General features: G+C 41.8%; 1 protein-coding gene across 5 annotated transcripts in view; it reads right to left on the reverse strand.

The window, feature by feature from the left end:
* csk (C-terminal Src kinase) overlaps positions 1 to 18,830 on the reverse strand; it is a 139,960-nt gene that overhangs the window by 117,026 nt on the left and 4,104 nt on the right. Inside the window, exons 2-3 of one of the 5 annotated variants that reach the window (XM_070865047.1) lie at positions 8,588 to 8,699; positions 5,442 to 5,532 (exon numbers count right to left, since the gene is read on the reverse strand). The exons of 2 other annotated variants lie outside the window; for them this stretch is intronic. The gene's annotated coding sequence lies outside the window, so the exon portion shown is untranslated. Of the gene's footprint in view, positions 1 to 5,430; positions 5,533 to 8,587; positions 8,700 to 18,830 lie in introns of all 5 variants that reach the window. 2 more of the 5 variants (XM_070865048.1, XM_070865046.1) reach the window with 2 other exon arrangements.

Here is an 18,830-nt window from a genome sequence, read left to right on the forward strand (position 1 = left end):
AAGATCAGTAGTGCTTATTGAAAATGGTCTGATTCTCCCAAAACAGATGGCTGACAAAAACATTGCAACCTTAAACTCAATCCCAGTTATGAGGCTTTACATTTACCCGTTTGGGAACAAAAAATGTTGGAATCAAATGACTATCCTGGCCCATCACCTCATCTCTTCAAAAGATAATTGTACAGAAAATACAGAATTCGAAGTGGAGATGCCTCTAACAACCAAAATCTAATTCAGTGTTGTTACCAGAAGCTACCTACACAGGTTACAAATGTAAACACCAAGGAATGCAAAATCCCTCAATTTAAATGAGTAACGCTTGATTGACTTGAAAAGTTTAATTTGACTGCAAAAATTATTCATATTTTAGCAGCCTCAACACACACTTGGAATCTTAAAGGTAAATCCAAATAATCTTACCCAGTAAATAGACCCAATTTTCTTGAAAAGTTATCACTCCATTGTGCAATATATGCAAGTTGGACACGAATTATCTGAACAGTTATGGAAACACCCTGGTGTGAATAATTCCAGCTGACAGATGTATTTAGATGCCGCAGATGCAGGGAGTTTCAGCCAGATCTATTAACCACACAATTCGGAGAGGTTCATCTATTTTACTTTCAAAGCTCAGCAATCTATTGCAATAAATTGTTTTTCATTTAACTAATTTTAAACTTTTTTCTAAAAAAAAACACTGCATTTAAAAAGGTGAAACGGCAATGGTAGGCAAGACCTGGGATTCTCAACCCTCAAAGCCTAACCAAAACATATAGCCAAAACAGTCGTTATACATGTCAGAGGAGGGTATATGAAAGTGTACAGGACTCTCTGGTCAAAGCACAGCTTGAGTATTATGGCCGTTCTCTGTTACCAAAACACACAAGTCATTCAAGCCAGAACGGTTGAAGAGCCACAATGATGAGCCCCAGCTTGGAGGTCTCAGTTATGAAGACAAACTAGAGAAATTTCAGCCGTTCAACCTTGAAAGCTGGTGACTGAGGGATAATCTTAAGAACCAAGGGATATGGGGATAATGCAGGAAGGTGCAGTTGAGGTGGATCAGCCATGATCTTATTGAGTGGCGGAGCAGGCTCGACGTATCGCATGGCCGACTCCTGCTCCTATTTCTTATGAGTCAGATGGTTGTGGGTTCAAGTCCCACCCCAGGAACTGGAGCACATAAATCTAGTCTGACACCCCAGTGCAGTGCGGAGGGAGTGCTGCACTGTCGGAGGTGCCGTCTTTCGGATGAGACGTTAAACCGAGGTCCCGTCTGCTCTCAGGTGGACGTAAAAGATCCCGCGGCACTATTTTGAAGAGGAGCGGGGAATTATCCCCGGTGTCCTGGCCAATATTTATCCCTCAATCAACATATCAAAAATAGATTATCTAGTCATCATCACATTGCTGTGTGTGGGAGCTTGCTGTACACAAATTGGCTGCCACATTTCAACAGTGACTGTACTCCCAAAAGTATTTCATTGGCTGTAAAGCACTTTGAGATGTCCAGTGATCGTGAAAAGCATTATATAAATCCAAGTCTTTTCTTTTTTAATGTTATGTACACCAAATTGTAAAAGAAATGGTCAAAGGGTAAATTTGGAAAATTGCTTTAAATTAAATTGTGTCGAACAAGGGCTTGCAGGATTAAAACTGATAAAAAGGCAAATTTACAACCAGGATCAGCAAGCTCGTCACCATAAAAGAGCAATCAACACACGGAAGAGACTCCCAGATACAGTTGTATTTTAACGAAGGAAATATATTGTCTTGGCTGCAACATATCCTTGTAATCTTAGTCACACAAGTTTGTTCACAGACAGGCACTTCCCAGCTCTAGGTTTTGGACCAAAGTGCAAGAACTTTTCCTGAAAAACAACACTCATTTTTCACTGAAATTACTCAGACAAAAAATGTGCAAATCAAAAAGTTACTAAAAATTTGACAGCTAAAACTGAAGACACATATTAAACTCAAAAAAGGCACATGACCAAAGTTCATCAGAGAACATTCAAGAGCAGAGACATGATTATTGCTGACATTTTCAACTGCAAAATTCAAATTTTTTTCACAATGCTGAACTCCAAACCATTTCCCTATACCGATTTTATCTTGATTTCAAACTAAGCTTCGCACCCCTCAGGAAAAATTCATTTCAAGATGTACAGCAATGAAGCCACATTGGGCTAACAAAGTGCAGCTTTGAAGAACAGGCAAATTTTTGCTGAACTGGTGCTGAAATTTAGATCGCCTGACTATATCCAAAGTAGCATTTTTTTTTCTGCATTTAAATAGAAACAAAATTTGGCCTCAACATTCGTGAATGCTAGCAGATGTCAATACAGTTTCCAGTTTATTGAACTGTTCTGAAGTATGCAAGATCTATTAAATAATTCAATTCCCTAATTAACATGCACCCGTGCAAAAACATTATGTGGGTCAGATGTATTCTGCAAAGAAAATTACATTTGCATTCTGCAGAGATATTCAAGTACAGTTTATGCGGTGCAAGATTGTCGCACGCATCCAGTTCCGGATAACAGAAAAGCAATCCAGAAAATAGGTAATTTCATGTCTAACTCCATTATTCAACACCCTCTTAACTTAGTGCAATAGAAGATCCTAGTAAACATCAAAAACAATTATTGAATGTTCTTATACAAAACAGTTGAAATGTTTGAGCCCTACTTTTACCACCATCAAAAGACAATACATTGCGATACAATTCCACAATGTCAAGATCAATTTGGTACCTTTCCCAAGTGGCCACTGTTTCTGCATGAGCCGAAACGAACGTCAACGGGCTATTTGACTTTGGAGAGTGCCACGATACAACCAAGCCATCACCAAATGTACATACTCGCACACTTTTTCAACAGAGCTGACTGAACAAAAGGAATGGAGAACATTGATGAATTTACACTCCCCTAGCTAGAAAACAGCACGGCCAATTTTCATGCCTCCCACTGCCTTGGCCCAGACCTGCTAAAGAGTTAAAAATGAGGAAATGTTGACGAGGATTCAAGTACACATAAATACATGCTGGGAGCCAAATATTATTCTGATCCCTGCACAGAATTCCAAACAACCAAATCACTTCCTATTCACTCCCATGATATACATACTTGGTGAAACACTTGAGGGATAATCATGTTGCGAGCACATTTGCTACACAGATTCAGCTTCTCAGTGAACAGCATGCTAGCTAACTACCCAAAAGCCTAATCACACCAAAAAGATAACATGTAGTGATACTCTTTCATGCAAACCTCCTTGCAAATATTATTTTCATATTATTTAAGTTTCCTAATTTTGATTTACAATCTTTAACATCTTTGTATTGGCATATCTAGCCAAAGCTGATTGCAGTAGAAAGCACATTAGATTTTATGTGCACGCACAGATTGGGGAAACATTTGTAACTGGCACTCATCCCCAGTTTTATAAGTGTATGAAGTCTTTGATTCAGCAGTTAAAAGGTTTGGTTAAAGTACTCAACTTATAGTTTGGCATTTCACGACACCTTTAATGTAGTGAAACGTCCCAAGGCGCTTCACACACGAGTATTATGCGCTAAAAATTTGACAGAGCCGCACAAGTAGAAATTAGCGCAGGTGGCCAAAAGAGGTATGTTTTAAGAAGCATCTTGAAGGAGGAAAAAGGAGGTAGCGAGGCAAAGGTTTAGGCAGGGAGTTCCAGAGCTTGGAACCTAGGCAACAGAAGGCAACGGCCACCGATAGTTGAGTGATTATAATCAGGGATGCTCAAGAGAACAGAATTAGAGAAGCGCAGACATCTCAGGGGGGGGATCATGGGGCTGGAGGAGATTATAGAGATAGGGAGGGGCGAGGGCCATGCAGGGATTTGAAAAGTAGTATGAGAATTTTGAAATCGAGGAGCTGCTTAACCAGGAACCAATATAGATCAGCAAGCACAGAGGTAATGGTGAACGGAACTTGGTGCGAGTTAGGACACGGGGCAGCCGAGTTTTGGATGACCTCAAGTTTATGTAGGGTAGAACTCATTTTATTAGCCCACCCAGCCAAGCTGATTTCTGCCAGTCAATAAATAAATATTGCCTTTCTCGGCCATGGAAACCATGAGCTCATGTAGGGCCAACATGCACTCAAGAGTTAGCCACTCAAAAAATTTAAATCAACTGCCACAAAAAGAATCAACTCCCTTGTTTCAAGACTCTATCCATCCATCCTCGGTGTGTTTCACTGCAGCACAGGCCTGCATTTCACAGCTCCCCCAGGACTGCCAACAAAGAAGCCAAACAGAAAGTGAGACATCTGGACACTAATAGTTCATAGTGCAGAGCAGATGTAAATGCAGATCAGGAAAATTAGACACCACAGAAGGGGCCTTTGATTGATCAATACAGGAGTACAGCTCCAATGGAATGATGGAGATGAAAGGACAGAAGCGATTACAGTACGTCCTTTCACAGTAACAGCATACTGTAGAATGCACCAAATTAAACTAGGTCCTTTGGATAAGTCTTCTGCAAGTAGTGTGCACAACTCGTTTTTTGGAAGTTGTGACAAAAATGGTAGCGAGACACTTCAAATAGGTTTTCACATCTACAGAGAACTATATAGACAAGAAAGAATTCACAGTAGTTGCCAGCACAATTACAGCTCTTGCTAAAACAACTCCAGGTTGCAGAATTTAAAAGAAAGAATTTCTGGTATAAACAAACTCAATTTTATGTATTACAATCTGTGGTTCAAACACATTAAAATGGTGGCATTTGACTAGCCACTGCATCAAGAATAATGAATATCCAACTGTTGAAATACTACGGTAATTTAAGAGGGGGAGAAAGGGGCAAGAAACAAAATGCCCACAACTACTAGCTACACCTTTGATTACAACTATAGATTGTTTAAAAACAGGTTGCATGTAACCCTGTGCTAGAAACAGCTTTTTTTTTAAAAAAAAAGACCACAAATAACTGAGAAATGATCAGTCTAATTCAATACTACCATCACACATGGTTAAAAGGGGTGGAACATGGCAGTATGCTAGCAACAAAATTATGGAAGGAAACAACATTCAGTCAGCTCATAAAACATTTAGACTGAACAGCCCGAGGAAGATTAAACAACCAGAGATATTCTGCTTCCATTTTTCTATACAATATTATAAATCCTCATTGGTGCTTTTGTACATTATACTGGTTTCATTACCAAAGAAAAACTTGGTAATGAAACCAAGTGGCAACAGGCTGTCAGGGATGGAAAAAACAGCAAATGCATCTGCTTCAAGTACAGACAGATGTAATAACACTTTCGATTGCCAATCTTTGAGTCTTTGTAAGTGGGTTGTATTTTTCAATGCAACGAGGGCTGCATTAGAAAGGTTTATGCAGTGAATTATTTTATTCCTTATTTTTAAAAAAGACTTTCATTTATACAGCACCTTTCACAAACCTCAGGACGTCCCAACGCGCTTTATAACCAATGTAGTACGTTTTGAAATAAAAGCAGAAAATGCTGGAAATCTCAGCAGGTCAGGCAGCATCTGTGGAAAGAAAGAGTTAACGTTTAGAGTCTGTGACCTTTCGTCAGAACGCTCTGACCTGAAACGTTAACTGTTTCTCTCCACAGATGCTGCCTGTTCCAGCATCCCCAGTATTTTGCTTTTGTAGTCGTACTTTTTGAAGTGTGATCACTGCTGTAATGTAGGAATTATAGCAGTAACTGAAACATGAGCCTGACAAAAGTCATTCCAGGAGCCAGACTCTTAAAAATTTGCATTCAAATTACAGTATTCATTCGACCAGCAAGATGCAAGTAGATTTATTATTTCACCAGGGGAACTTTAAGACAGAATTAGCCTGCAGAGACAAACTTCCTTCATTGGATTGAGTAACTGTGCATTTCCCAAGCAGCAACATCATCCGAGGTCAAAAACTAAGAATTGCACAGGAGCAACACTTAACCAAGGATGCACATCAGCTTTCCGATCACTGGCAAAATGTTCCTGTCGAAGATTTGATGATCACTGCCTCTCCCACATCTCCCCCAGCCTCATTGAGCCAAGAACTGGCAGTGCGGAACAAACATGGCCATATTTAAACAAACACGTAGGGGAGGATCTTTGATCTCCGTTACAAAAGGTGAAACTGCACACATGCATTTCATATTATTCAGGAGTGGGAAGGTCATCAGTTGAAGCAATTTTCCCCATATTTCTTCCCTCTTCACACCATCACACACTTGCAGCAGGAGCCACCTGCCAGTACTTTGCCAAAGAGGCTGTAATTTCAGCCAGAATCAAGACAGTGTGTTGGTGAGCTGGTGTATCACCATCATAGCTGAATCATATCTTGCTTTTACAAAAAATTCCCACTACTACTTTCCAGCAAGGTTCCCGACAGCCAGTGGAAGTGAGAGAACCTGGCCGTTTCCCCTCCACAGCCCACGTTATCAATGCAGGACCCATCTAGTCTGTCTGGCTCAATGTTTGCCTTCAATCTAGGGGAGCTGCAAGTTAATCCACAAGTTACAGTTACCATAAGTAGAATATTCTCATTTACCCTAAAATAAATAATTACTGCATTACAATACAGACGACAGGTGTATACAGGTTGTAATTTGTTAGAGGTTGACAGTGCCATGAACCTAGAGAATAAATTGCAGCCTTGCTGTAACTGCAGAATCACTGCACAAACCATCTTTAATATTACACTATAGTCTCAATAAAATGTAAACAATGTTGATGGTTTAATAGCAAAGAAATTACACTCAACAGGCTATTGAAATGTCATTACTGTAATCAAACATTGAGATTCTTGGGAGGATGCACAAGGTTCATGGGAAAGTAGGAAAGTGAATAATTCAGTTTGCAAATGTTATCCAAACTGCAAGGCAATGCAGACTGATCACTTATTTGTATTAGAGACACATTCCTAGCATTATTTTAATTTCATTTCATCTTTAGTAATGGTCACAACAGACACTAAGCAGTATGCTTGCTGCTAATGTATCATGTCTACAAAAGAATCACTCCATATTCTCTGGCTTATAGTCTGAGATAACTGTGCATAGCTTGAGAGAAGAACTAAGACCTCATTATACATTACAATCAAACCTTAAACAAGCGTAAATGAGGAAAGCATGGTGACTGGTATCGAGACACTGAATTTGTTTATCTTTGCTTCCATTTACAACCAGACAGATAAAGTGGGAAATATTTTATAGTGCAAGCGTTTCCAATCGTGCTGAAAATGTCTGCATTCTTGGATACAGTTTAAAAACACAGGATCCCAAGCACTCAAACAAGATTCCAAATGACTCATGTCACAAATATCAGCATTTGGTGTGCTTTGTGATAGCACTAGCACAACTAGTCGCTGCTGTTCCAATTAGGCTTATATAGCCGACACCCCTTCGAAATCATGGGCAGCTAGCTACTAAGCATGCCAGTGATATCTAGCACACAACTGTGTAACTTTTATTATACTATACCGAAATACAGTTTCAAGCTGTCTGCATATCTATTTAAAATGTCAAAGTTAGGCGGCAGCTTGCCCCTGGTTCTTCACTGCTATTCAATTGGTATATTGGTATACTGTCAGATTGGTATACTGTCTTGTGTCAACCATACAATTGCACATTGAGAAATTATATTAGCTATTTGGATACTCCAAGACATCATTTGGCCACAAGTAATGACTTTTTGATAAAACAAAGCCTCTCTCTCCCTCTCCACTCTTGCAGATTTTTGTTTTTAGAAACTTTCCCTCCATCCCAAATTAGCCGTCCTGACGCGAGCTTAGCCTTGCATTAAGAGAAGCTCATCATAGAATGGTTACAGCACAGAAGGAGGCCATTCCACCCGTCGAGCCCGTACCGGCTCTCTGCAAGAGCACTTCAGCCAGTCCCACTCCCCATCCCTTTCCCCGTAACCCTGCAAAAAACTTTCCTTCAGGTACTTATTCAATTCCCTTTTGATTGAATCTGCCTCCACCACCCTTTCAGGCAGTGCATTCCAGATCCTAACCACTCGCTGCATTAAAAAGTTTTACCTCATGTCGCCTGTGCCCTCTGGTTCTCGACCCTTCCACCAATGGGAATAGTTTCTCTCTCTATCTACTCTGTCCAGACCCCTCATGATTTTGAACACATCGAACAAATCTCCAAGGAGAACAACCCCAGCTTCTCCAGTCTATCCACATAACTGAAGTCCCTCATCCCTGGAACCATTCTTGTAAATCTTTTCTGCACTCTCCCTAATGCCTTCACATCCTTCCTAAAGCATGTTGCCCAGAATTGGACACAATACTCCAGTTGAGGCCGAACCAGTGTTTTATAAAGGTTCATAATCAGCCATGTAGCATTAACTGGTCCACTCTACAAGGTGCCACAGATCAGCTTTACATAGATCAAGAAATATCCCTTCCTGTATTGGGAAGGGATATTAAATATTCAAGACCCATGATCTTGGAGACTTGACAGGGAAGTAGGTATGGAATGTACAATTCATGCCAGGAGGATCCAGTTCCTAAATCTCACCACACAGGTTGATGCAGAGTTTTTTTTGCTGTTAATAAGTCTAAGATTTTAAAACTCACCTTATAAAATGTTTAATCTCTAAAATTAGCTATCAAAATTGTTTATTGCGACATGCAGAAAAACTAATCCATGAAGCAATTTTCAGTCACAGGATGCAGCACTTCAAATCACCTATTGATGGGTTAAAAAAAAACAAAGATTAAAGAACTGTTTATGTAGCACCTTTTCTCCTCTAGACATCCTAAAGCAATTTGTTACTTTTGAAGTACTTTTGTAAGCAAATGCTGCAACCAATTTCCAGACAACTCCACAAACAACTTTAGTAGAGGGACAGACAAGTGTTGAGCAGGACACCTGGAGAACTTCCCTGCTTCTGCTCAAGTCGTGCCTTGGGATCTTTTACAGCCACCTGAAGGCAAACTAGGCCTCGGTTTAGCATCTCATACAAAAGACAGCAGCTTTGACAATGCAAGCACCCTCTCAGCACTGCACTGAAGTGTCAATCTGGATTACATACTCAAATCCTAAACCTATCAACTAGACAAAAGAATTATTGCATTTCATGCCAGTGCTGCACATTTTAATCTGCATCACAACCAGTCAAAAAGGCCACAACATGACATAAAAATTACAATTTGAAAGACTTGCATTTATATAGCGCTTGTTGCGACCACTGAACGTCTCAAAAGCCCTTTACAGCCAATTAAGTACTTTATATTAGGTATATAAAAAGAAAAACAGCAGCTAAAGTAAATGTTGGTCCCTTAGAGGACAAGACCGGGGAACTAATAATGGGGAACATGGAGATGGCAGAAACTCTGAACAAATATTTTGTATCAGTCTTTACAGTAGAGGACACTAACAATATTCCAACAGTGGATAGTCAAGGGGCTATGGGGGAGGGGGAAACTTATCACAATCACTTAGGAGGTGGTACTCAAGATAATAGGACGAAAGGCAGGTAAATCCCCTGGACCTGATGGCTTGCATCCTAGGGTCTTGAGAAGTAACAGCAGGGATTGTGGATGCATTGGTTGTAATTTACCAAAATTCCCTGGATTCTGGGGGGATCCCAGCAGATTGGAAAACTGCAAATATAACACCCCTATTTAAAAAAGGAGGCAGACAAAAAGCAGGAAATTATAGACCAGTTAGCCTAACATCTGTGGTTGGGAAAATGTTGCCCGAGTCCATAATTAAAGCAGTAGCAGGACATTTGGATAAGCAAAATTCAGTCAGGCAGAGTCAGCATGGATTTATGATGGGGAAGTCATGTTTGACAAGTTTGCTGGATGTAACGAACAGGGTGGATAAAGGGAAACAGTGGATGTAGTGTATTTGGATTTCCAGAAGGCATTTGACAAGGTGCCACATAAAAGGGTACTGCACAAGATAAAAGTTCACAGGTTTGGGGGTAATATATTAGCATGGAAAGAGGATTGGCTAACTAACAGAAAAGAGAGAGTCGGGATAAATGGTTCATTCTCTGGTTGGCAACCAGTAACTAGTGGGGTGCCGCAGGGATCAGTGCTGGGACCCCAACTATTTACAATCTATATTAATGACTTGGAAGAAGGGACTGAGTGTAACGTAGCCATGTTTGCTGACAATACAAAGATGGGAGGAAAAGCAATGAGTGAGGAGGACACAAAATCTGCAGGACAGACAGGCTAAGTGAGTGGGCAAAAATGTGGCAGATGTAGTATAATGTTGGAAAGTGTGAGGTCATGCACTTTGGCAGAAAAAAATCAAAGAGCAAGTTATTATTTAAATGGAGAAAGATTGTAAAGTGCTACAGTACAGTGGGACCTGGTACTTGTGCATGAAACACAAGAGGATAGTAGGCAGGTACAGCAAGTGATCAGGAAGGCCAATGGTATCTTGGCCTTTATTGCAAAGGGGATGGAGTTTAAAAGCAGGGAATTCTTGCTACAGTTATACAGGGTATTGGTGAGGCCACACCTGGAATACTGCATGCAATTTTGGTTTCCATATTTACAAAAGGATATACTTGCTTTGGAGGCAGTTCAGAGAAGGTTCACTAGGTTGATTCCAGGGATGAGGGGGTTGACATAAGGAAAGGTTGAGTAGGTTGGGCCTCTACTCATTGGAATTCAGAAGAATGAAAGGTGATCTTATCGAAATGTATAAGATTATGAGGGGGCTTGACAAGGTGGATGCAGAGAGGATGTTTCCACTGATGGGGGAGATTAGAACTAGAGGGCATGATCTTAGAATAAGGGGCCGCCCATTTAAAACTGAGATAAGGAGGAATTTCTTCGCCGAGGGTTGTAAATCTGTGGAATTTGCTGCCTCAGAGAGTGTGGAAGCTGGGACATTGAATAAATTTATGACAGACAGTTTCTTGAGCGATAAGGGGATAAGGAGTTATGGGGAGCGGGCAGGGAAGTGGAGCCGAGTCCATGATCAGATCAGCCATGATCTTATTGAATGGCGGAGCAGGCTCAAGGGGCCGTATGGCCTACTCCTGTTTCTATTTCTTATGTTCTTAAGTGTAGTCACTTGTTTGCCCTGATTAATAACGTGTTGGGCGGTTTGAATATTTCCATTCTACAAATGAGAAGGTTGGACTAACAGAAGATTCTGCTGTTCAATATTCACTGCAAATTAACAGTAAAAGTTTGCATACAACATAGAAGATTTAAAAAGGGGGAGTTGAAGTGGGAGATTTTAACTTCATACCAGAATTTAAGAAGCGAAAAAGAATGCTAAACATGATATAAAGTAACAATGCTTATAATGCAATTCAATGGGTCTTTTTTTTTTAAAAACTACATTCTGCTCAAGCATTTCATTTAAAAAAAAGGCTTTACTTCGCACAAATCTCAGACGTCTTACCAAATCAGTTAAACCTGCACCAAAATAACTGCAACCTTAGCTGAACTTGGAAATATACTACAAGTCAGAGTCTAAACAGCAGAGGGTACCTAATACAAGCAGAAGAAACAAATTACTTACAAGTCGCTTACCACTAGCTTTATTTTTTTTTAGGCAAAACGATTTATATGTAATATGCAAATTTCATACTTCAATGAACAATGACACCCACTCCAACAAAACAACCGTGCAAGTGTCGCAAAGTGCTATACTAAGGCTAACTGCTTCTCATTTTAAAAATGCAGACAACAGCCAGTGAATAATGCATCTGCTGCAGACTTTAGCAAGACATTTACATAAAATAGATGACAGGAAACATCAGACACAGCACAACATAAAACTGCACAATTACAGCACTAAAGTGTTGCATACAGCATGAATTAAAAATGAGTATTGTCAGTTTGTCAAGGATGTAGGTACGTTAAAAAAAAACCTCTACAACTGTTGGTGTGAATACAAGGCAAATGTCAAGGGAGATGATGGAACTTCTGGTAACCAATACACAATTTGCAAACGACATTGAAACATAAAAAGGGAGGTATGGTTTTTATTATTCATTCTCGGGATGTGGGTGTCGCTGGCAAGGTCCGAATTTATTGTGCATCCCTGGTTTGATACAAGTGGGTGTCTTGCTCGGCCACATCAGAGGGCAGTTAAGAGTCAACCAGTGATGTGGGACTGGAGTCACATAGGCCAAACAAGGTAAGGACGCAAGCCAAACAGTTGGGTTCTTACAACAATCCGACAGCTTAATCGTCATACACACAGATTTATAAATTGAATTCAAGTTCTGAAACTGCCCTAATGGGATTTGAACTAACTTTCTCTGGATTACTAATCCAGTAATGTAACCACTCTGCTACTATACCCACAGCCACAAAGCAGATAGGCAGACAACCAAAAGCTTATCAAATCAAAACCCGAGATGAATGCTCGATTGACTTATAGGCAATGTTCCCTCGAATTTGTTTTTGGGTGGGCGGCTCATTCAAATTTCTGCACATGTGTGGGAGCTCCAGAGCGCTGCGCGGCCACGCAGCTCAACGGGAACAATGCTTGTAGGTCATCCCCATCATCATAGGCAGTGCCTCGGAATCGAGGAAGACTTGCTTCCACTCCTGAGGTGAGTTTTTTGATGGCTGAACAGTCCAATATGAGAGCCACAGACTCAGTCACAGGTGGGACAGATAGCAGTTGAGGGAAGGGGTGGGTGGGATTCATTTGCCGCACGTTCTTTCCGCTGCCTGCGCTTGGCGATGAGACTAGAGATGCTCAGCGCCCTCCCGGATGCACTTCCTCCACTTCGGGCGATCCTTGGCCAGGGACTCCCAGGTGTCAGTGGGGATGTCGCACTTTTTCAGGGAGGCTTTGAGGGTGTCCTTTTAACGTTTCCGTTGCCCACCTTTGGCTCGTTTACAGTGAAGGAGCTCCGTGTAGAGCGGTAGGTACACGCTGCCTGGATTACTGCAAAATCCGCAAAACCTATTATAAACTGTACCAATAGTCCATAAAAACAAAAATCCACGATACATGTTTTCTGAACCAGCACTAAACGTTGAAGAAACAGACTGCTTTCTTGAATTAATCGGAATTTATTACATAAATAATTGAATCAGCAACTTTGACTGTACAATGTTTACATGTCATTGAGAGCTTCTGCAGCTAATACTGTCTTTAGAGGATCTTTGAAAGTTCCCATTTATATGTTGTCAAAAATAATTGTTTTAAATTGAGGAAGGCTTACAGCATTAAGCTCTAGGGGACAAGAGAGAAATTGAATAATTCAATAGAGAAACAAATGGAGAATGTTTTATCAGGACAAATCAATGTAGGTAAAATATTGGACCTCCCCCACCCACTAATCTAAAAGCAGGCAATATTTAACTGGAGTTAATCTCAGGCATTTTATTCTTATCAAGAATCGAGCTAATATAACTACTTGAATGCAAGCTTTTGCGTTGCAAGACATATATCAGATTGAAGGGCCAATGATAGGCAAGCATGTAAATTTGACTTGACTTCTGAACTCCAAAACGAGAGCTGTTGAAAAATGAGAAAAGCAATCTTTTACAATCACAAATGTACTGCTTTTAAAATTCATTCAATGAACAATTTTTACAGCATTCAACTCCCAGATTACACAATTTCATCAGCAACTACGTGGACAAAGCCAAGCGCCATCACTGTACTCATGGCCAAGCTGTAGAGGTTGGCCTGTCAGCTATCATGACGCCTAAAACGAGCATTCAACAGTAAAAACAAATTGTATCTAGAAATGGCAGAAACGAGAATAATGTTCACCCATGGATCTTGGATGCTCATTAAAGAAAAATTAAATCCCCAGCAAGACATTTGCATAGTTTGGAAGAAAATGTGGAACACAATAGATCCTCTTTTACAGCTCTCAGTGCCATGCAAAACACGTCACGGGGCATTCTGTACAGATCAGTCAATAAGTGAGCAATGCACACAAGATTATGCTCTCACTGAAATGCAAGTGCTCTTTGGAAGTTAAATTTTATAGCTTAAATCGTTCCAATACAATGTGTTGCATTTTCTGTACAAAGTCTATGGTCGTGTAGGGACATATTACAGTGTAGTTAAGTGTGACCTCCAGGCAAGAATGGCTGATCAGGCATACTTGTGAAATCAGAAATGAACATGCTTCTGCCTGAAAGAATTTAATCAAGACTAAACAAACTTGCAGCTAAATGTTTCTCCGATGAGTAAATTAGTACAAATTGCAGTGTTTTAGGATTGCTGAAAAGAAGTTAAAAACAGAAAATGCTGGAAAACATCTTCCATCAGGAAAGATCTTCGACCTGAAACATAAACTTCATTTCTCACTCCATAGATGCTGCCCGACAATGAAAAACTTGGATTTATATAGCGCCTTTCACAACCACCGGACGTCTCAAAGCATTTTACAGCCAATTAAGTATTTTTGAAGTGTAGTTACAGTTGTAATGTGGGAATCACCGGGCAGCACTGCCCCCCCCCCCCCCCCCAGTCATCAAGATTCACGGCGCGGCCCTCGACAACTTGGACCATTTCCCATACCTCGGGAGCCTTTTACCAACAAAAGCAGACATTGATGCGGAGAGTCAACATCGCCTCCAGTGCGCTAGTGCAGCCTTCGGCCTCCTGAGGAAAAGTGTTCGAAGACCAGGCCCTCAATCTACCACCAAGCTCATGGTCTACAGAGCTGTAGTAATACCCGCCCTCCTGTATGGATCAGAGGCATGGACGATGTACACCTCAAGTCGCTGGAAATACATCACCAACGATGTCTCCGCAAGATCCTGCAAATCCCCTGGGAGGACAGGCGCACCAACATCAGTGTCCTCGCCCAGGCTAACATCCCCATCATTGAAGCACTGACCACACTCGACTAGCTTCGCTGGGCAGACACGAGACTCCCTAAGCAAATGCTCTGTGCAGAACTCCTTCATGGCAAACGAGCCAAAGGTGGGCAGCGGAAACGTTACAAGGACACCCTCAAAGCCTCCCCGATGAAGTGCGACATCACCACTGACACCTGGGAGTCCCTGGCCGAAGACCGCCCTAGGTGGAGAAAGTACATCCGGGAGGGCATTGAGCTCTTCAAATCTCAACGCCAAGAGCGTGAAGAAGTCAAGCGCAGGCAGCGGAAGGAGCATGTGGCAAACCAGTCTCACCCACCCCTTCCCTCGACGAATGTCTGTCCCACCCGTAACAGAGTCTGTGGCTCTCATACTGGACTGTTCAGCTAGTAAAGAACTCACTTCAAGAAAGAGTGGAAGCAAGTCTTCATCATAGGCAGTCCCTCGGAATCGAGGACGGTGATGTGGGAAACACTGAAGCCAATTGGAGCACCACAAGCTCCCACAAATAGCAATGCGATAATGACCAGATAATCTTTTTTTGTTCTGTTGATTGAGGGGTAAATATTGGCCAGGACACTGGGGAGAACTCCCCCAATCATCTTCGAAAAAGCACCATGGGAACTTTTACGTCCACCCGAGGAGGCAGACGGGGCCTCGATTTAACGTCTCATCCGAAAGACGGCACCTCCGACAGTGCAGCGCTCCCTCAGCACTGGTATTGGGAGTGTCGGCCTAGATTTGTGTGCTCAAGTCCCTGGAGCAGGACTTGAACCCACAACCTTCTGACTCGGAGGCGAGGGTGCTACCCACTGAGCCACAGCTGATACTGACGATGCTCCCTGCAAGTTTTTTTTTGGTGCGCGGGCCTTTTAACTGGCTGCACGGCCCGTTCAATTTTTCGTGCCTGCAAGGTTATTCCTATTGAAAAACCGGTGAACGGCCTGCACGGGACCACCAGGCCTCTGCGTGGCCACGCAGCTCAGCGGGAATGTTGCTGCCTGACCAGCTGAGTGTTTCCAGACTGTTGTTTTACGTTAAACCGAGGCCCATCTGCTCTCTCAGATGGACGTAAAAGATCCCACGGCACTATTTCGAAGAGGAACAGGGGAGTTATCCTGATATCCTGGCCAATATTTATCCCTCAACCAACATCACTAAAACAGATTATCTGGTCATTATCACATTGCTGTGTGCGGGAGTTTGCTTTTGCACAAATTGGCTGCCGCGTTTCCCACATTACAACAGTCACTACACTCCAAAAGTACTTAATTGGCTGTAAAGTTCTTTGAGACATCCGGTGCTCATGAAAGCTGCTATATAAATGCAAGTCTGTCTTTCTTAATCAGAAGAAAATAAACACTTTTAATGGTTGCAGGGAGATGAAAACTTACAATCCTGAAGCAAAGACAAGAGATAAAAATGTTGAAGACTATAAACATCTTGTTATTGGTAGAGACTTGATTTAGAATCAAAAACAACAAAAGCATTATAATCTGATGTGATCACCTCAATCTGTGTGTCAGTGACAGACCACCGATTTCTCCATTTTCACTGGAGGGCAAGAGAAAAGAGACAAGATTACATCTCATCCATCTAAATTCCATTTGACAGTGACAGCGACAGCGTAAAGCACCAGGCCACCATTACACGCCGATAATCATACTGCAGAGGCCAATTTTGTCTATTCTGAAACTTTTTTTTTATGGCTTTACTTCGTACTCAAGAGCAAATAAGACACCTTTGCCTTAAAGTGCACCCACAGTATATAAAAAGATACATTTAGGTGAACTTTACACCAGATATGAAATGGCTCAGAGCTCAATTGCTATAGGAATACAGAAGTAAATAACAACTTGCATTTATATAGTGCTATTAATGTAGTAAAAAGAACCAAGACACTTCACAGGAATAACAAAATATGATACCGAGCCAAGTAAGGAGATATTCGGACAGATTGGTCAAAGCAGAGGTTTTAAGGAGCGTCTTAAAAAGGAAGAGATAGAGGCGGAGAGGTTTAGGGATGAAATTCCAGAGTTTAGGGCCTAGGCAGTTGAAGACACGGCTGCCAATGATGAAGCGATTAAAATTGGGAATGCTCAATGGGCCAGAATCGGAGAAGCATAGGTTTGTAGGGTTGGAGATTTCAGAGATAGTGGCGAGGCCATGGAGGGATTTTAAAACAAAGATAAGAATTTTAAAATTGATGCGTTGCTCAACCAGGAAGCGCAGCGACACAGTGATGGATGAACGGGACTGAGTATAAATTGGGACACAGGCAGCAGAGTTTTGATGACCTCACATTTGCAGAGGATAGCACATGAGGGGCCAGCCAGGAGTGCATTAAAAGAGTCAAATCTAGAGAGATAAAGTCATGGATGAAGGTTTCAGCAGCAGATAAGCTGAGGTAAGGGTGGCATCATCCGATGTTACGGAGATGGAAATAGGCGGTAAATTCCAGTTACTGTACATCCTTTACATCAATATACATCATCATAGGCAATCCCTCGGAATCGAGGAAGATTTGCTTCCACTCCTGAAGCGAGTCCTTTGATGGCTGAACAGTCCAGTACGAGAGCCACAGACTCTGTCACAGGTGGGACAGATAGTCGTTGAGGGAAGGGGTGGGTGGGACTGGTTTGCCGCACGCTCTTTCCGCTGCCTGCGCTTGATTTCTGCATGCTCTCGGCGTTGAGACTCAAGGTGCTCAGCGCCCTCCCGGATGCACTTTCTCCACTTAGGGTGGTCTTTGGCCAAGGACTCCCACGTGTCAGTGGGGATGTCGCACTTTATCAGGGAGTCTTTGAGGGTGTCCTTGTAAGGTTTTTGCTGCCCACCTTTGGCTCATTTGCCATGAAGGAGCTCCATGTGGAGCACTTGCTTTGGGAGTCTCTTGGCTAGCATGCGAACTATGTGGCCTGCCCAGCGGAGCTGATCGAGTGTGGCCAGTGCTTCAATGCTGGGGATGTTAGCCTGGACGAGGACGCTGATGTTGGTGCGCCCATCCTCCCAGGTGATTTGTAGGATCAATACTAAAGTCTGAATATATGTTCACATGACGAATTCTGGACAAAATAATTTCAAAGCAGCTATTATTCTGCACTATAACTTTCGTTTTACAAAACAGTCGTCAGAAATGAACAGAAGGATATATGCCATAAGTTGCACACTAGTGCAAACCAGTTTTTTGCCAAGTGCATTTATAAAAGTTCTGAAAAATCATTTCACCATCAGCTCTTCCCCAGCATTAAAATATACCAAGCATTCAGATGTTGCCGAGCTCCATTATACATGCTTTAGGCTCATAAGGCTTCACCAGATAGCGAAGCAGAGCCAGCACTTTAACTCAAATCTACAAGCCCCACTACACTACAAGAAGCAGGAACGATAACATAGTGGTTATGTTACTGGACTGGCGATTCAGAGACGAGAGTTCAAATCCCACCACGGCAACTGGTGAATTTAAGTTCAGTTAATTCAAATGAATCTGTAATAAAAATGTTGTACCTGTATCAGTAATGATGACTACCGGATTGTTGTTATAACCCAACTGGTTCGCTAATGTCCTTTAGGGAAGGAAATCTGCTGCGCTCACATGGTCTGGCCTATATTTGACTCCAGACCCACAGCAATTTGGTTGACTCTGAACTGCCCTCTGAAATGGTCTAGCAAAAGGCAGCAGCTCACCACCACCTTCTCAAGGGCAATTAGGGATGCCAGCGACACCCATATCCTGTGCTAAAGAAAGTACCGTTTCAGACTAGTGCTTTTCAAAATGTACCCATTTCAGAAGTGAAGACTCAAGTTAACACTTGTGTTGATGCGGAAACGAATGCACATACTACAGGGCAAATCCAAACTTGGGATTCAGATGGCATTTGAAACAAATTCGGAGAAATTTGCTCCCACGAGGACTATAAAATCTTGGTCTAAATTATTCAACAGGGTTCAAGGTCCATAACTCATTAGCTGCACAATGATTTATGTATTTCAACATTTAGTATTGATGCAGTTAACATGTCTCGGACTTGAATTACAAATT

Source organism: Pristiophorus japonicus, chromosome 21, assembly GCF_044704955.1.
Source record: "Pristiophorus japonicus isolate sPriJap1 chromosome 21, sPriJap1.hap1, whole genome shotgun sequence".
NCBI lineage: Eukaryota > Metazoa > Chordata > Chondrichthyes > Pristiophoridae > Pristiophorus > Pristiophorus japonicus.